At 44.9% G+C, this 20,600-nt stretch overlaps 1 protein-coding gene across 2 annotated transcripts in view; it reads right to left on the reverse strand.

Moving 5' to 3' along the window:
* LYPD6B (LY6/PLAUR domain containing 6B) overlaps positions 1–19,145 on the reverse strand; it is a 118,741-nt gene extending 99,596 nt beyond the window's left edge. For both annotated transcript variants that reach the window (XM_054043206.1, XM_054043205.1), the window contains exon 1: positions 18,997–19,145. The gene's annotated coding sequence lies outside the window, so the exon portion shown is untranslated. The remainder of the gene's footprint in view (positions 1–18,996) is intronic.
* Between the last annotated feature and the right edge of the window lie 1,455 nt (positions 19,146–20,600).

The raw sequence follows: 20,600 nt of genomic DNA on the forward strand, positions 1-20,600 counted from the left end.
CTCTAATACTCCCCATTGCTGAAAAACAAAGAAAAATAAAAGACAGGAGCCCCAAATTTTTTCTTTTTTGTGTGCCTTTAAATTGTAGGGGGCATGACCCTGAGAAAAGTGGTAACAGGCATTTACCCCTGGCTAGTGAGCTTAATTCCCAGGATACTAGGTGTGTAAATCTTTCAAGCCCTGTCCCCAAAGCCTCTCATTAATTAAATAATCCTGTGACCCAAAGAAGCCAATTGTGACCATGGGAAACAAGGAGATGTAGATCACATTTTTCTTAGCCAGTAAATAAATCTGAGGTAGTAAATTCTCCTGCTTTATTTGTATACTAAAATAGTTTTGCTATATATGAGGCATGATCACTATTCGAGGACAGAAAAGGATTGTATGGGACAGGAACAGGCACAATGCTTTGGTATTAAGCCAAAAAGAATGAATGACAATCTGACGTCCAAGTGAACAACCACCCCTTAGACTTAGAGAAGTGAGGTTATCAGAATGTATCTGCCAACTGACAGGCACTTATTACCTTAACCTCAGTGATGTGCTATTAGATGTTCACTATTCAAAGAGCTGTTAACAAGTACATGCTTGAATACCAGGTATCATCTGTCAGAAAGGGCAATCAAGTGGAGTTGTCAATAGGATGACAGGCTGGGATCTGAACTGGTTAAAAAAATGCCCTTGGTAAAATTTCCCTAGGGAAAGAGGCAGTTGAAGAATTGCAAAGGAATGTAAGGGCTCATAGACTGCATGTAAGCAAGCTATAATGGCATTTCCCTTTCCCATTTTGAGTTTTATTGTCACCACCTGAGACCAAGCACTGTGCAATTAAAAAAAAAAAAAAAAAAAAGCTTAAAGATTATTAAGTTGTTAGCATCCTGGTGGCCTTTAAGTTTTGTACAGGTAGGTGAGATCCCCTGAAACTTACAATCATACGGTGTTTCGATACAAGGTACATCCTAGTGGCCGTGCATGCTGCTCAAAACCTGAGATGAAGCCCAGTGTCTAATCAGGCTAGACATGTTACACAATATCCATCTCACCTCTCGTTTGCCTGGAACACTTTGTTGCATGTCTTTTGTTTTTTTAAGAGAACAATTTTGATCCTTTTTTAGGCAATTAAATGAAATTATCCTGGATTGGAACAGGTGTAGGAAACGATCATTAGTTTGTATTTACATTCCACAAGAGGAATATCAAATTGACATTTACCAGCAAGGTACTGTAAAGGAAGGTTAGATCTACAGGTGTGGGGCTGCAAAATATAATCCACCATTCACCCAATCAGTTACCAAACCACCCAGATGCTAATAATTGGAACGGCCTCTAGACAGTCCCAGGATCAGGGACAGTAAGCCACCTTTGTGCCCCAGCTAAGCACAATTCAGGTGGATTGGAGGAACTGGACCAACATGCCAGCTTGCTGTTCATTATTTTTTCAAAACTGAAATGAATGTAGGCTTTTGAATGTTTGTGTTTTTAATTATTTTGCTGTTTAACACAAATTCAACCTTTTGAGAAAACATTTTAAAAAAATAAACTCCGTTTGTTTACATCCAATTCATAGGCATAGATTTGTAGAAAGCAGACAAAGGACTTGTTGTGTGGACAAAGTCAGATTTTGGAGTAGTTTGAAACTTTCCTGGGTAGCTCAGATTCCAGCTGATAATTTTCCCTCCCCCGTCACTTTTGTGTAATAAACATTAGGCAAAAGACAATATCATGCAGTCTTGCAACCATGAGGGACTGAGAACTGGGTACAAATAATGGCAATGACAAGTATGAGTGAGGTGTTGCATTACCTAAGCCAGACAGGGGTCTTCTGGGAAGAAAGCAGATTCCAACCCAGAGTACAATGCTACTGTGACAACACTAGTCATGAAGCTACGAGCTGTGGGGAATCTGCTTGGAAGGAGCAATGGCCAAATTTGTTTTCCTAACTAGCCTTTACTTTTGATGGGAGAAACATCATCAGTCAGAGCCACCTTGAGCGATGTAAGTGACACCGACCTAAATGCAGGAGTGGACAGCACTATGTTGGCAGGAGAAGCTGTCCCGTCGACATAGCTCTCGCCACTCGGGGAGGTGGAGAATTATGCCGACGGGAGAGCTCTCTCCCGTCAGCACAGAGCATCTGTACTAGCAATACTACACCGGCGCAGCTACATTGGTACAGCTGCACTGCTGTAGCAATTCTAGTGTAGACTAGCCCTAAGTGAAGCTTCATCTATGGTGGAAAGAAGGTGGCTAGTAGGCCAAGCTTTGGAGTCAAGGGGACATGCACGGTGCGTGCCAAGTTACCAAGGCTCTGTGATATTAGGTGCCCTATGTTTTCCCTATTGATTTCAGAAACTTCTAATCATAGCTCTATATATTCAAATGAGCTTTGAGTTTTAGTGCCACTTTGTTACAACAGAATCAATGCAATCATCAAGACAAGTATTGTGGCTGCACTTTTTTTTTAAAAAAAGGAATAGATGCTAGATGACTGTATAACTATTAACATCTGCAGTTATGCAAGTTTCAACTACAGTAAAGGTAATCACCACCACATTTCAGGGCATAACCTATGAGGCGTCAAAGAGGCATTCCTATCCACAACCTCATGTTAATGACATTGCACACATGTATTAGAGACAGATTTTAGTCTTCCTTTGAAACAGATGTTGGGCACGGCCTGAGACAGATTATTGGTCTAAGATCTATGATCTAGTCTATTGTATCAACTTGTGTGTTCAAATATTCAAAAAATCTCTGTATTCTACAGTCTGAAGATTAAGTCTTATTTCAGACTGCAATTATTTGCTCCTCTAGCTATTTAAGGATTCATGACAGCAATCCACCAAATATCACAGAAGTATTTTCAGAACAGCAATACTATTACTGTCAATGGTTTATAATCCACTACAAAAAAGTGGACAGTCTTTTATATAAGCTTGCCATTTAAATAAGTGGGCAAAAATCACAGCACTTCACATTTAAACCTAGGATAAACCCAATAAAATAAAGTGAAGCACTGCTCCTACCACTGGTGTCAATCTTTAATCCTAACTAATCACCTAATCCAGGGTAGAACTAAGTATTTCAGGTTCATCTTCTCTATCGCTTGTATCTACAAGTGCAATTTTATTAGGCTGTAAGAAAAATATTCCTAGAAAATCCATCAGCTAATTTGTCTGAAAGCTCTCACACACAGAGGTATTCTTGACAGACAAAAATTTAGACATGAGCAAAAAATGCCAGACCTCCTGACTCCTTGTATTGTGCCTCAGCCACATCCTCCTCCTATCATTAGGAAAGATAACAATCAGCTCTTCTGAAGTACCTATTGCCATAATAGCAACATGCTGCACTAATGTGTTTAAGCTATACCAGGTTAGCCCATATACCTTTCCACCTGGTTTGAAATTCCTGATCTATAGGCAATGGGTTCATTTAGCTTAACAAAAAAAAAAAAAAAAAAAAACCAACACCTCGCTAGACTGAACTGTTTGTGCTGTAACTGATTTAATTTAGATAGGGGGCCAAATTCTGCCCATGATACATGTGCACAGCTTTTACCAATGTAAACATAAATGAGGGCAAGACTTGACCTGGTACATTCTCAAATCAAATCACTTTTTTTCAATACTTTGATTCTTTCAATATTTGGCTCCATTTTTTTTAAAGCTTCATTTTCAATCAAATAACTGCTTAGCAGAGGTCAGATTTTTATGGCCCATCTATACTGCAGACACAATGATGTTGAGATACCCAGTTATATCACAATTGTCCTCAAGTAGTATCCAGTTCAGAATACTACCCAGAGATGTAACCATAACTGGAAATGGGCCAACCAACATGCAGATAGCTCAGCCGGATTTGATAGCAAACTTATCCTCTGATCCCATTCCATCTATGTTAAGGCCCAAGACAAGAGGCACACCCAGGGGAAGGGAAACCATCTATGAGAAGCCCTGGGATGGCTGGGCAAAAGCAGTGTTCCATATGTGGACGGCGGCAACACTTGGCCAGGGATTGCCCAATCCACCCACTGAGGCCCAGTGCAGTGCTCGAAAGGCCAGCTGCATCCTAGCCCCTCAGAGTTAGCTGTGTGATTGAAGCTCTGGTGGGAGAGAGTCGCACAGCCAGTCTGCCAATGGCATATAATGTTCATGGTGAGACATTCACACTTCAAATCACTGCCCACGTCATGCTACACCCTCCCAGGTACAGCTCCATCTACCCGTCAGTGGGAGAGGAAGGTGGTAGTTAATGGGGAGACATTCATTGGATGGAGCGATACTGGGGCTGCTAAGACTATAGTTAAGCCCCAAGTCATGAAACCCCATCAAATGTTCCCAGGGTGTGAAATCTGGTTTAAAGTTTCTGGTGTAAAAGCCTTCGCTCAGCCGACAGCACAGATGTCTATCCAGGATGCTAGTACAGGCACATTGTCAGATACCCCACAATCTTTCCTTTTGGGGAATGATATTATGGCTTTAAAAGAAGGAGAAGTCAATCAGACCCCCTCAGGTAGCTCCAGACATGAAAGTGACTGTGTCAGCCAAACTTCAAATGGAGTAGCTGACAAGGAGGAAGCTAGTATCCAAGAGGAATCAGGTTACCTCCATGGAGTATGCAAACAAATACCTGTGGGGGGGGGGGGGAAATGAGACCCCCATCCTTCAGAGAATTAAGATCTCTGCCTACCCTGAAAAGAGAACCAGAGGCAGTACAGAGAATGGTGATGGCAGTGTCTCCAGCCAAAAGTAGGGATATCGACACCAGGGCAGGTGGGGTTCACAGCCAAACCTATAACTCCCACCCCAGAGGGGGAAATGCTCAAATAATGTGTAGGACAGCTGCCTGGGAAACGATAACAGTAACTACAGCAAGGAAAGACAGGGAACTTCTTCCTACAGTCTCTGCCTGATGGTCTGTAAAAACATAAAGCCAGATGGGACTGGGAGAGGGAAGTCTGCTCACCTACACCCAGTGACTGGGGAACAAGAAGCCACCCTAGCAGGGTAGGAGGATCATTACTCCCCCTCCTTCCTCCAGAAAAAGTGAAGTTAGGCCACCAGGTCCCAACCTCCAAGGAGATGGCACAGAGAAAGGAATTTTGCTAACGGGCAAAGTTTGAAGACCCTCCCTTGCCTGGCCCCTTTGCTGTTAAAAGCAGCTGCATGGTCGACAGCCACTTTACAGGGAAGCGGCCCAAACATGTTTCTCCCTGTGAAGTAGAGAGGTAAGCATTATTATTCCCCCTTAACAGATAGGAAAGCAGAGAAAATAAGTGGCTTGTCCAGAGCTAATTAGTTAGAGTCACAACTAGAACCCAGGTTTCCTGACTACAAGTCCCATGATCTAATCACATCACTACACTGCTCACAGAGTTCTCACAATTGCTGTGTAAAGCACAGTGGATTCAGTGCACAGAAGTCTGAACAAACATTTGTTTCACTCACACTCTAAGGGCAAGTCTACACTATAAAATTAATTCAAGCTAAGTTCCGTTGACGTACAGCCGCCGCAGTAATTAAATCACTTTTGCATGTTCACTGTGCTCCTTGGGTCAACAGTGCATGTCCTCACTGCCAGGGCTTGCATCGATGCAGAGAGCAGTGCACAGTGAATAGCTATCCCACTGTGCAGTTTGCCACCATCTAGCTCAGGGTGTTTTAGAACGGGTTTGCAATGCCTCAGGAGGGCAAACGAGTTGTGCAGGGGTGACTGGGAACATGGTTTCAACATCCCATGATGCAGTTTTACTCCATCCCAGAATTTTATCTGCATCCCATAATGTTTCGTGCCTCCTTTCAAAAGCTCTGCAAACCAGCACGTCTGCCATCGGTGTGAGACACATGGATCCTACACAGCTCTGCACTACTATGATGAGTGTTGCAAGCACAATGTACCTGATCCTGCAGTATTTGCAGAGCCGCCAGAGGAGCCGGGCAGCAGAACAGGACAATTCCTTAGGGGCTGCCTTGCTGTTGGACCTAGAAACAAACAATTCAAGGTTGTTGTTGGCATTCATGGAGCAGCTGCAGAAAGTGGAGCACCGGTTCTGGGCCAGAGAAACAAACACTGACTGGTGGGATCGCATCATTACACAGGTATGGGATGATGAGCTGTGGCTGCAGAACTTTTGGATGCACAAGGCCACATTCCTGGAAGTGTGTGTGGAACTTGCCCCAGCCCTCCGGCATAGCAACACCAAAATGAGAGCTGCATTGACAGTGGAGAAGCGAGTGGTGAGGACTTTGTGGCAGCTTGCAATGCCAGATTGCTACCAATCAGTCGGGAATCAATTTGGAGTTAGGAAATCCACCGTGGGGGTTGCTGTGATGCAAGTGTGCCAGGCCATTAATTGCATCCTACTGCAAAGGACTGTGATTCCGGGCAACATTCAGAATGTAGTGGATGGTTTTGCAGCAGTTTGGCACCAGACCACCTTGCCATGGAGTACATCAACAGAAAGGGCTACTTTTCTATTGCAAGTGATGGTGAATCACCGGGGATGTTTTACCAACATCCGCGCAGGATGGTCAGGGAAGGTGTATGATGCACTCATCTTTAAGAACACAGGCCTGTTCAGAAAGCTGCAAGCAGGGACCTTCTTTCCAGACCGACAGATTACCATTGCGGATGTTGAGATGCCAATAGTGATCCGTCGAGACCCAGCCTACCCCTTATTTCTGTGGCTGTACACTGGCCACTTCAACAGTAGCAAGGAGCACTTCAGCTACAGGCTGAGCCAGTGCAGAATGACAGTTGAATGTGTCTTTGGCCATTTGAAAGGCCGCTGGTGCAGTCTACTCACAAGATTAGACCTCAGTGAAAAAAAAAATCTCAATGGTTATAGCTGCCTGCTGTGCACTTCATAATATCTGTGAAGCAAAGGGAGGAAAGTTTCTGCCAGGTGGAAGAGGAATGGTTGTCTGCTGATTTTGAGCAGCCAGAAATCAGGGCTATAAAAAGAGCTCAATAGGGAACTATAGGGACTCAGGGAGTCATTGAAATATCATCTTAATAGTGAGCCACAGTAATGTGCATTTCTGTAGCATGCTCTGCCTGGCATTGTTTTTGTGCACCCTGGTATGAACCTTGTAATGAGTGCAGAGAGTAACATCACACGTACCTATTGCTATTATCTCTGAATGATCCAAGACCCAGCCAGCATATGTTGTGAACTAGTAAAGATTAATTCAGTTTCCATAACTAGCTATTTATTCCAAATCCAGGCAAATAGGACATATTTATAACTGAATGAGACTTTATAAATACGGGGGAAAATACCTTTGAAGGGGCAAGAACAGTAATTTTCATTTCACAAACACATACACCAACTGTGTCTCTCATGGGTCACTGTATGTGCAGCTGTGATTGTCTGTACTGTCTTCCAGGGTGGAGTGGTAGGTGTAGAGCCGCAGCCCCGGACACCACATGGAAGGGGGGGGGGGGGAGAAGAGGTAGGGAGGTCCCAAAATGCAGTTCTCTGTGGGCTGCAGAGGGAAGTGAGCACAGGTCTGTTGAAACTGAAGTTCAACAAGTGTCTCCAGCACGGCTAACACTTCTCAAAACGCAAACAGCATGTCCTGCTGCATGTCTCTCTCCTGTGCTTTTCTCCTCTCTGCTCTATCCCTGTCTGTTCTGTCCATGATAGTGATCCTCCAAGCCTGTGCTCGGCTTGCAGGATCTCTTAGACCATGTCATCTCACGTCCTCTTCCTTCTCCTCCTTATCTGGCGGAGCTGCTCTGCCGATGTGAATGGAGAGTCCCTCAAGGCCACATTTCCAGCTGCAAAAGATACAATGCACAGAGCTACTATTGAGAGCGTATTCACAAGATAAATGGAAACTTGGCATACTGAACTGACTCCCTTTGGTCCACACAAGTTCCAAGCACTACATTCTCACTTCTCCTTGGGATTCATGGAACACGGTGGCAGTCCCAACCATGGGACAGCTTGGGTGGGGGAGATTAATGGGCAAGTTGGGACTATGGAGGAGGGTAGCTCACGGGCATGAGTATATGCGGATAGGGCCATTGAACTGAATACTGGCACCATTTTTACAGGTGGTGGGTGGTGATTTTAGCTGTTATCACACTCCTGAGGGTAATGGAAACCGAAAGGGTGCTCCTGCATGCGTCTGACTACAGACCAGGTCCGTAGGCTGCTAGCTTGTATGCTGCAATGGTGCCTGCTGAAGTCATTGCTTAGTGGTGTTGGGAAGTGTCCTACCACAGCAGAAAAAAATAAGGCAGCCCTCCCCAGAAACCTTAGTCACAGAATTGAAGACTACCTTCAGGAACCTTTTGAGATCTCTATGGAGGATTCACAAGACATCCCTGTGCACATAAACTGTTCTGCAGGACCCCCTCTGCCTAATTATGCAGGGAAATGAGAAGCAGATAGCAACTCTACCTTTCTTAGTTATTTCATTACCTCTTCCTATTTAAAATTATTAAAAAAGAGTAAATGAACAGATGTGTCCCTGCAATATCAAAGTAAACTGCATATTTACCAGGAGGTTCCTTCCCCTGCATCAGTCTTGCCCATGCTGGACTGTAAGGACTGATTCGACTGCTCTATAGTCAAGAACAGGTGCTGGTTCCCTGCACCACTGGATCCCCGAGTCACCTGTCCCTCATACTCCTCCTCCTCGCTGTGACTCCAGCTCCCCCAAAGTATCCATAGGACTCTTGGTAATGGTGGTGTCTTTGCCAGGGATGGCACACAGCTCTTTATAAAAGCAGTATGTGTGCAACTCCACACCAGAATGACTGTTAGCCTCCCTTGCCTTCTGGTACACCTGCCACAGCTCCTTGACTTTCAGGTGGCAATTCTGCATGTCCCTCTTGTAGCCTTTCTCTGCCATGCCACAAGTGATCTGCTCGTAGATATCTACCTTTTTATGGCTGGGACAGAGCTGTGCCTGCACAACCTCTTTTCCCCATGGACCCAGGAGATCCACCACCACCTGTGTACTCCAGCCAGGAGTGCATCTGCAGCATGGAGCCAGCGTGGTCAGCTGGGCAATTGCTAGGTGAGCTCTCCACGCCAAGAAAACAGGAAATGGAATTTCAAAATTTAGCAGGGCTTTAAAAGGGGAAGGGCGCATTCATGTGTATCTGGCCACCCGGCAGCAGAGCTCAAAATGGTAACCAAAGTGGTCACGGTAGGGCAGTGGTTCCCAAACTTGGTTTGCGGCTTGTTCAAGGTTAGCCCCTGGGAGGCCGCAAGATGTTTTGTTTACCTGAGCATCCGCAAGTACGGCCACTTGCAGCTCCCAGTGGCCGCGATTCGCCATTCCCAGCCAAGTGTAAGCAAAATAATGCAGAGTCCAATGATGCAGCTTGATTCAACACTTACCTTACTAAACAACACACCAGACTTTTTAGTGAAATACAGAGAAACTGGATTCAAAGAAGCATAGGTTACAGTAAGAGAGTTTGCAGAGACACTTGGTGTAGAACCAAAATTTCCATGTCCAAATGTGACAAGAGTTTCGAAAAAAAAGTGGCAAGCAGAATATGAAGGAGCAGATGAACCCATAGAAGATCCAGAAAAGAAACTGGAGGTTGAATTTTCTAATGTTGTGATGGATAAAGCAATACCTGCTGTTGATGAAAGGTTTAATTCTTGACGAGCACACCATGAACAGTTTGGATTTTTGTATGACATAACTAAATTCAATGAAATAGGAAAACAAGAGCAGCTAATTACAAAGTGCAAGAACCTAGAGAGCCTCCTGAACCATTTGATTTAAATGGACTTGAACTATACAAAGTCAGTGATGGACAATGTACAGTTTATTCATACCAGCAAACTTGACGACATATATTCTATGTATATATATATCTTCCTACTGTATTTTCCACTGCATACATCGATGAAGTGGGTTTTAGCCCACGAAAGCTTATGCCCAAATGAATTTGTTAGTCTCTAAGGTGCCACAAGTACTCCTCATTCTTTTTGCTGATACAGACTATCACGGCTACCTCTCTGAAACATATCCTAATGTGTACATTGCCACTCGTATTCTTCTGATAATTCCTATAACAGTAGCATCAGGAGAATGGAGTTTCTTAAAACTAAAGCTCATTGACTGATCTTGCTATTCTTTCAATCGAACAAGACATCACTTTGTGTTTGTTATAAGATCACATTATTACTGACTTTGCAGCCAAAAAAGCCAGAAAGATTGCTTTTAATTAAAAACAAATCCATGTTCCAATACCTCTTCATAGTAATTTCCAATAAAATATTGACAAATTTTAAAAAATTTATTTGCATCATTCTATCAATAAATTAGAATTTTTTCTATAGCACTACTTCTTTAGTGCAAGTCCATCAGCACTATAGTGTGCTTAATTTGTTTAAACTGTTTTTAATAAAGTGCACGTGGCAAGTTTTCTAATACTGTAAGCTTACGTTTGTGTTGCTAAGAGCAAGTCGGGCATAGGTGCACGAGTTTAATAATACTGCATAGGGCCCATTAAATCCTGAGGATGGCCCTGTTGACCTAACTCTATAGTGTAGACCAGGCCACGCACCCCCCACACCCACACGCACACCCACACAGAGAGTTTTGGGTTTAAACCCAAACTGCAAAGTGAAACGCAGATGAAGCTACCAATCTGACCTGGTTTTAAGCAAAAATCATACAAAACCAAAATATTCCACCTCATTGCTTCCAAAGGCTGTAGCTCAACCCAAGTTCATCAGAAAGCCCAAAAACATTGGGGAATTGAAACCTGAACCTAGCTCTGTTCCAAATCTCAGGCACAGCTTTAGTGTCAGCATTTCCATTCAGAAGCAGAACAATGCCCATTATGTTGTTCAATGTATGATTACTCAAGAGACAAGAGTAACTTGATTTTTTAAAAGGCATTTCAACTACAAATATTCACCGCTATTTGGAATTTATATAGCTATACGGGATGGCCTAGAAAATTCAAGTTTTACTTCCTTAGTTAATTTATTGTTAAAGCAATCAGGCAGACTGAGATTCCCCCCCACCCCTTTACATCTGCTTCCCATGTTAGAAGAATATATTTCCACACATTGAAGTGTAAATCCTGCAGTCCTTACTGCAAAAATTTAAAGGATTACAAGGAACATGGTTACACTTATTATAAGGACTGCAGGTCTGGGCCCTGAGTGGGACACCCCACCCCCTAGCAAACAAATATTCCTAAATAAGTCAACAAACTCGCATCAACCTTAACTCGAGAAGTAAAAAGCCTCTCAACACATGCTGCCATAATATTTTAGTGAAAACAAAAACAGCAATGCTTTGGATTTTAACATATGTCTTATATCCTGATTCTGAAGTACACTTTGAAGATCGAGCAAGAAAAGAGCACAGATAGGGGTAGAACTGAACTCTACCTTGGTTTCATTCAGGCATTCTGGACTTAGAATAAAGAGCACTGTGATCAGCAATCTCCTGTAAGCAAATACAAAGCCCAGAAGATTTTTACCTATTATGTAGATTGAATGACTCATTTAACAAGTAATAGTAGAATAAAATGGAATCACGCCTGCTGTACACAACACAAGACCAGGACTCAATCTCTGAGTAAAAGTTATTATTGGAAGTTTTGAAATGAAAATATTTACCTTCAGAACTGTACCTTTTAGTACCAATGGTTTTGATCTCTAAGTGTTAATGAAAATTTGGCTCTGCTGAGTCGAAAGTTTACGAACGCTGCCGCCTTAGCTGTCATACACACGCTTCCACCTGCTCCAAACTGTCAAACATACACCTAATCCCAAGCCTGGAAGTCATTAAATTTTGACTCACTTTACATACATGTAACAACATAACTGTAAGTGTTCTTTGAATCAACAGAATCCCAGTTACAGGGCATGAGTGTGGCATAAGGATAAACAACATTCCACAAGTAAGGCTTAATAACCCGTCTTATTTTAATTTCTCATTTTCCATGTAGCAGAAATGAAACCTTATTTCTGTATGTTGGAAGAGGGGATTTTCCCAAAAACCTTCTGAAGGGTAAAATGGATTAGGGAAATAATTTTATTTGTATCTATTGTTCCTTCAGTGCTCCCAGAAACTTGTGGATTGATGAGTGATGGACAATCACAAAAGTCAGATGTCCACTAAACAGTCAGACTAGCTCCTCATCCTACCAGGTGTCTCCCTTTCTCTTAGAGAGACCACCCATCTTGTGTTTTAAGAGATTTTTCTTATTAGGTTGAAGGACATTAGGCACCAATCTTCAATAAGAAGCTAAGAAGTATGACTAAAACATCAATTGTCTCTTGAAAACAAGAACTGTATAGCAAAGGGGCCTTGATTCTTAAAGGCCAGTCCACCATCAGAATGACAAGCACAACAGACATCTCCCTTCTATCCCTAAATCCCTAACAGCAGCAACAACAACAAAAAGGGAAATGAATAGTCTAAATCAGAAAACACCCCACTCCCCAAATTAACCTCTAGTGCAAGTAGAGATTTTACCCCAAAGAGGGAAAAGTGCCAGAGACCCCATTAAGTGGTCTAGGGCCTTCACTATTGAAGGTGCTCAGGTATTATGGTGATGGGCAGAGCTGATGAGAGGGGAGAACAAATGAAAATTGTATCAGGGCCCCAAGCTTGAGGGTCCCCAAAAACATATGTAATATCTGTGTAAATAAAGTGAAATGAGAGGGAGTGGGGCCCCAGGAAACATGATGTAGGGGGGCCCCAAATTTATCTCAATAGACCTAGTGGTGGGTCCCAGGATAAACCCACAAGATAGATTTTTCATGTGACCTTTATTTCCCTGATATGTAGTTGGTCACGTTCCCTCTCCACCTTAACTTTATTTCTCGTTATTAATTATTTGTATTACCTAAAGCAGGGGTCGTCATTTATTGTTGTCAAGGCCCAAAGTTCTTGGTCAAGGTATAGTCAAGGTCCAGATTCCAGAGAAAAATAATAAACATAATAACAGCAATGATAATAATAAGTAAATAAAAAGATTTTGAGGTCCATTCAAAGCATCTGGCAGTCCGGATTTGGCCCACAGTCCACCTACTTATGACCCCAGACTTAGAGACTTGTAACTCCATGGTCCTAGATGCTATACAAACATAAAACAAAAATGAAGTCCCTGCTCCCAAACAGCTTACAATTATCTGTCTCTAACCTCTCCCTCTTTTTTCTCTCCTCTTTTCCTTATATGGCATTTGCCTTTTCCTGCAGAGCACCTCTAGAGGAGGATCAGTGTTGTGATGCTTCATACACAGTGGGGGGCAAAGCTTATTTTTATTTATACTACAGCAGTCTCAAATAGTTCCAGTCAGAAATCAAGGCCCCATTATTCTAGGCACTGTGCAAGCACAGAGTGAAAGAAAAGGAAAAAAGGAAAGGATAGCCTCTGCCCCAAATAAAGCAGCAGAATTAAGCTAATGAGAATTGCATGATGCGTATCTATTCCACTCTGCTGTGCCAGGTAAAGTACCCTGCTCTAGAGTCGCTCAGAGGACAGCATTATCCTTCATTTCTGGATTGTCCCAGAGCAAAGCGATGGAAGTAGGAAGGGAAGATGACAAACCAGAAGTGAATTATTACTAAGGCTGTCAAGTGATCAATTGCACGATTAAAAAAATTAATTGTGATTAATCACGCTGTTAAATAATAATAGATTACCATTTATTTTAAATATTTTTGGATGTTTACTACATTTTCAAATATATTAATTTCAGTTACAACACAGAATACAAAGTGCACAATGCTCACTTTATATTTATTTTTTATTACAAATATTTGCACTATAAAAAACAAAATATATTTTTCAATTCACCTCATACAAGTACTGTAGTGCAATCTCTTTAATATGAAAGTTGAATCTACACATGTAGAATTATGTAAAAAAAACTTCAAGCAAAAATAAAACAATGTAAAACTTTAGAGCCTACAAGTCCATTCAATCCTACTTATTGGTCAGCCAATCACTCAGACAAACAAGGTTGGTTACAATTTGCAGGAGATAATGTTGCCTGCTTCTTGTTCACAATGTCACCTGAAAGCGGTAACAGGCATTCGCATGGCACTGTTGTAGCTGGCATTGCAAGATATTTACATGCCAGAGGCGCTAAGGATTCATATGTCCCTCCATAATTCAACCACCATTCCAGAGGACATGCATCCATGCTGATGACAGGTTCTGCTTCATAACGATCCAAAGCAGTGTGGACTGATGCATGTTCATTTTCATCATCTGAGTCAGATACCACCAGCAGAAGGTTCATTTTCTTTTTTGGTGGTTTAGGTTCTGTAGTTTCTGCATCAGTGTTGCTCTTTCAAGACATCTAAAAGCATGCTCCACACTTCATCCCTCTCAGATTTTGGACGGCACTTCAGATTCTTAAACCTTGGGTCAAGTGCTCTAGCTATTTTTAGAAATCTCACATCAGTACCTTCTTTGTGTTTTGTCAAATCTGCTGTGAAAGTGTTCTTAAAACGAACATGTGCTGGGTCATCATCTGAGACTGCTATTACATGAATATGTGCAGAATTAGTGGGTAAAACAGAGCAGGAGACATACAATTCTCCCCTCAAGAAGTACAATCACAAATTTAATTGATGCTTTTTTTTTTTTTTTTTTTTTTAAACCAGCATCATCAGCATGGAAGCTTGTCCTCTGGAATGGTGGCTGAAGCATGGAAGGGGCATACGAATGTTCAGCATATCTGGCATGTAAATACTTTGCAATGCCGGCTACAAGAGTGCCATGTGAATGCCTGTTCTCACTTTCAGGTGACATTGTAAATAAGAAGCAGGCAGCAGTATCTCCCGTCAATGTAAACAAACTTGTTTATCTTACCGATTGGCAGAATAAGAAGTAGGACTGAGAGGACTTGTAGGCTCTGAATTTATACACTGTTCTGTTTTTCAGTGAAGTTATGTAACCAGAAAAAAAAAATCTGCATTTGTAAGTTACATTTTCACGATAAAGAGATTGCACTTCAGTATTTGTATAAGGTGAATTGAAAAATACTATTTCTTTTGTTTATCATTTTTACAGTGCATATATTTGTAATCAAAAATAACAATATAAAATGAGCACTGTGCACTTTGTATTCTGTGTTGCAATTGAAATCAATATTGAAAATGTTGTATAGAAAAACATCCAAAAATATTTAATAAATTTAAATTGGTATTCTATGGTTATAAGTCCGATTAATCGCGATTTATTTTTTTTAAATCACAATTAATTTTTTTGAGTTAATCGCATGATGAGTTAACTGTGATTTATCTCATTAGACTGACCTCACACTTGGTAAAGCAACCCCCATCCTTTCATGTATTTATACCTGCTCCTGTATTTTTCACTTCATTCATCCTATGAACTGGGTTCTAGCCCACAAAAGCTTATGCCCAAATAAATTTGTTAGTCTCTAAGGTGCCACAAGGAATCCTTGTTGTTTTTGTTGATACAGACTAACACGGCTACCTCTCTGAAACCTGTGATTAATGAAAGCCCTAATTATTACATGACCTCATATCACGCAAAATTCATCACATTTTGACAGAGGTATCACATGCTAAGAGATGTGCTCTTCCACTGACTTGCACAGGAAAACAGGGCTGCCCAGTGTCCTGCAACTCATGTGACATGGATTTGCCAGCTCCACCACACACATATAGCAGGGATTACTCTGCAGTACCTCCTCCCTGCCAGCTGGGGCCACAGCTGCTCCCCCTTCTCTCTTACTGTTCCCCCAATTGGATCCGAGTGGGGACAGCTGTAACAGAGGCAATGTTGGGATAGAAGTTGAGGGGGGCCCAGTACTGGTACTGGTCTATCCAGCATCCTCCCCAAAGAGCCCCCAAACTCTCTCTCACCCATTCCAGATGCAGCTGCTAAGCTCCACCTCCCCACACTGCTTGGGAGCAGGCAGAGATGACTAAATCAAAGTTTATAGTGGATATGCAAATATGCTCACTAAATAATTTGCACAGAATATGCAAAGCTGCAGAAAGTCCAGCGACCTATTGGTATTGCTGACCACATAGCCTCTCCAAGCTGAAAGGTCCTACAGTCAAATGGAGGGGTTTCCTAATAGGTTTAACCTTACTTTGCATTAGCATTTTCAGTCTCTCTCTCTCAATTCACTGGTTGAGACCAGGACGGCCAGACAGGAACTCTGCCAATATACCTTCCATAGTACCCACATAACTGACACAATGCCAGCTTCCACCTGTGTGAAAGGGAGCATTCCCTGTCCCCTACCTCACATCTGCAGATGGGTAGGGGCAAAGTCCTAGGATGTTAAATTAACTGGGTGGAGAGGATCGCATTGCCATTAATAGGAAGTGACACTCTCTCTCCTGCAAAGTCCCCAACGGTGCAGGAGAAGTCTCATCTCCTGCAGTTCCTGCACCTTCCCCTTGAAGCAGCTTGTAGAGGCTGCACTAGCTAATCCCGTGTACCCCACACCATCCACAACTCATGGACTCTCTCTCTCCTCTCATATCTGCTACATCATCCAGCAGAGAATGAGCGGGACAAAGCATGCACCATCTGGTGCCAGCAGGGGGTGGAAGTCATCAGATGTGCTCCAGGGATCAACATGCTGGATCCATCCCATATAAGCTGATCACAGGATTTACTGGACTGCATACAGTTAACATTGCATGGATAGAATGGCAGATGTCAAGTGTGGGAGACACAGCTCTTATAAAGCCTGGCTAACACCAAGTGCCCTATCACTGTCTGCTTTGGGAAGGATGTCATTAAAGGGATGGAACTGGCTGCAAAAGAGAACACAGTAATTGTTGTGTTGGGAAATCTAACCCCCTTAAAGTGATCAAAGGAGGAGAAGGAGAGGGAATGGCTCCTGTGGACAGAACAGGTAACTAAGCTAATTGTGCTGATAAACTGAAAGAGCAAACGTATACCAAACATGAAGCACTGGCCTCTTCACCAGGGCCAAATGGGACAACTCCCTTCATCCAGACTATAAAATGAACATCTACAATTACATCTGGATGCCATTACTAGAACTACATAGGAAGCAGATAGGGTGACGAGACAACAAGTGTGAAAAATCGGGATGGGGGTAGGGGGGTAACAGGAGCCCACATAAGAAAAAGACTCAAAAATCAGGACTGTCCCTGTAAAATCAGGACATCTGGTCACCCTAGAAGCAGATGACCTTGTGCTCCTTGCACAAAGTGGCTTGATTATTTGGATACGGTGACTAGCCAGAGTTGGGTCATCCTCCATCTAATTTTGCATTCTCTGTTTTCCGGTCTGAACATCTGTTTTCATATACATTCAAGGGCTTCTTTACCTACTGGCATGATTTCAATCACAAGTTTTACATTTTGGGGTGTTTTTCTTTGTTTGCTTTCCTTTATTTTAAAATCTAATGCATTTATTATAAATCCCAATGAATCAGTCAATCTGCTAACACTACTATGACCAGGTAAAGCACTATCAGGTCCATAGGATTAGTAAATGTAATAATATATACAAACGTCTCATACAAATAGGACACCTGGTTTATAGTTTGGATTTAAAGTATTTAATAATGAACACCTGATGCCCTTCAGATTTTCACTCTCATTCTTGTTTCTTGAACATTAAATAAAGTTTCCGTCTCATTAATCTAGAAAATGTAGATCTGATCTCTCTCTTTAAAGTAAGTGCTGTCTGTCTTTCCATGTATTATATGCCACTACAGTGGCTATAAAAAGAATGGTAAACTGTACATGGAAGACAAATGGATAGATATGTCCATAATGGAGTGTACGGTTATACTGGATGCCCACCAGGAGCGGCGCCAGGGTTTTTGGCGCCCTAGGCAGGGGTCCTTCCGTACTCCCGGTCGTCGTCGGCAATTCTGCGGCGGGGGGTCCTTCCGTGCTCCCGGTCTTTGGGGCACTTCGGCGGCGGGTCCTGGAGCGAGTGAAGGACCCGCCGCAGAATTGCCGCCGAAGACCCGGAGCGTGGAAGGACCCCCCGCCGCTGAACTGCCGCCCCCCCAAATCCTGGTGCCCTAGGCGACCGCCTAGGTCGCCTAAATGGAAGTGCCAGCCCCAATGTCCACATGCCTTGAATGCACTGAAAAGCATGAGGTCAAAGGCCAAGTGATTTCAACAATCCCAGAAGCAAAGGAATCCTACATAACTGCACTGTTTGACACAGTCCATCTTCTGGGAATTACTTTGTTAAATGTTTACAACAACCTGTCAATGGGAAAGGCAGTGTGATCTAATTGTTAAAAGCAACGGCCTGTGTGCTTCTCTTTCCTGATCTGACAATAATTCATTCTGACCATGGACAAATCACTGCACTCGTACCTCAGTTTACCCATCTACAAAACAGAAATAATACTTACACATTCCACCTGGATTGGGGGGAGAAGGGTTGTGAGGTTTAATTAAACTTTATACCGCATTTCGCAATCCTAGCCTGAAAGGTGCTGCATACGAAGTATGAGTAAAAAGCTCTGCTCTGCTTTATGGAAACCTTCCCTGGCCAGTCAGATTGCTCCTGTCCTGTCATAAAGCCCATGTGAAACACAAATAAAGTGACGACTGACTAGCTTGGGTGTGACGTTATGTCACGGTAGCGACTGGCTGAGCTATGCTCACAAACCCCAAGCCCGGGGCAGTCTCGCCGTTGTTGCTAAGCCGGCCGAGCGTCCCGGCTAGAAACACCGCGCCAGTGACAGCAGAAAGCTCCGGCTCCTTGCCCGGGCGCTGGAAGGGAGCGGGCGCGCTGGGAGAGGCGATGAACGGGGCAGCAGGACGGACCCTGCCCCTGCTCGCGCTGCCCGCTCGGAACCGGTCCCAAAGCCCCGCCGACGCTTAACCCACCTCCCGCCGCCGTGCGCTGCCGCTGCCGCTGCTTCCATCCGTCACACCCAGGCGCCAGCTGCCCGCCCCGGGGCAGAGAGTCCGAGCGGCTGCGCGCTGGGCAAAGCCTGCAGCCCCGGGAGCGCCCCCACAGCGGCGCTGGGAGCCGCCAGCCCCGAGCACTCACCCGCTAGCTGCAGCCTCCCGGCTTTCCGAGCGCCTATTGCCGCTGCACCGGCGCTGCCAAGCCCCTTCCCAGCCAGCCCCCAAGGGGGTGGGGCCCGTCTGCGGCGCGGGGCCAGAGTCGGGCGCGAGCAGCAGCCGCGCACCCCTGGCTGCTCCAGACCCCAGCCCGCTGCAGCCGCGCCCCTCACACGCGCCTCACCTGGGCGGCTGCTCAGCCGGGGCGGGGCGGGGCTTGCTCCCTCCCGGGGGCGGGCTCCAGATAAGGAGCGCCGGGTGCGAAGTCCCTGCCGGCTGGGGCTTGGTGCTCCGCTGGCTGAGCAGTAGAGCCTGGCCGCAGCCTTCTCCCATCTCAGGGAGCTCCCTTGAAACCCTGGGGCGCTGGCAGGGCGCCAGGGACAAGGTCTGTCCCCAGAGCTAGCACCCACCCAGGGCGGGCTCCAGGCACCAGCGGCTTGGGGCGGCAGGTCCCAGTCTTCGGCAGAGGGTCCCTCAGTCCCTCTCGGAGGGAAGGACCGGCCACCCAATTCCTGCCGAAGAATGAAGCCAGGCGGTAGAGCAGCCGCCAAAGTGCCGCTGACCGCGGCTTTATCTTTTTTTTTCTTCTTCTTCACTGCTTGGGGCAGCAAAAAAGCTAGAGCCGGCCCTACCCCCAGCGCCCTGAAGCCAGAGTGCAGGGCCCCTGGGGATTTCCAGAGTGCTGCTTAGCAAGGGGGAGTAGATGCCAGCTCTGCCCTGGGGCAAGGCTGCTCTGGGACCTCCCCCTTACAGTAGGGTTTGACACTACAGTCATGCTTGTGGGCACTTGGTACAGGTAGCTGGTCCCTAGCTAGGCTTGCCACAGGAGAATGAGCCAGGCACCTGAGAGTTTCTTAGTGGCTGGGCAGCAGTTACTCGGCTCAGGAACACCTGGGCCTGATGACAGGGCAGGAGGGCTCACTGAAGAAGCCAGAATGCAGAGGAAGCTCCTGAGGAGAGGGACTGCTCTGGGGAGCTAGTCAGAGAGTGCCCCAGGAAATGAACTCCTAGAGCAGGGGTGTGACACTCTGTAATCTCCAGGGAACACCCTGCACCCCCACGTTCATCCTTAGAAGATGATTGTGTGGTATCCAATGCAAAGTTTGTCATGGCGAGTGTCTTTGGAAGGCTCATGATGCACTGAGCATTGTTGTTAGAGGTTGTAATTTCAGGTATGTAGTTATGAGCAGGCCGGCTTTAAGCCGATTCGGCCGATTCCCCGGAATGGGGCCCCGCAACGTCCAGGGCTGCCGGTGGAGTGGGGGGGGGAGAAAAAGCCGCGTCCTGCTTCTCTCCCCTCCCTCCAGCGCTTGCGCCGCCATACAGCTGATCAGCTGGGAGGGAGGGGTGAGGAGGAGGAATGCGGTGTGCTTGGGGAAGACACGGGGCCAGGGCGGGAATTTGGGAAGGGATCAAATGGGGCAGTGAAGGGCGAGGCTGATCGTGGGGCCAGGGCAGGGATTTGGGGAGGGATCCAATGGGGCAGGGAGGGGGCAGGGCCGGGGCAGAGTTGGGGCGGGGGGTGCGCGAGACAATTCACGTCCCGGCGTGGGGCCCCGCACCTGCTAAAGCTGGCCCTGGTTATGAGGC

This window comes from Malaclemys terrapin, chromosome 11 (assembly GCF_027887155.1).
Source record: "Malaclemys terrapin pileata isolate rMalTer1 chromosome 11, rMalTer1.hap1, whole genome shotgun sequence".
NCBI classification, from domain to species: Eukaryota; Metazoa; Chordata; order Testudines; family Emydidae; genus Malaclemys; species Malaclemys terrapin.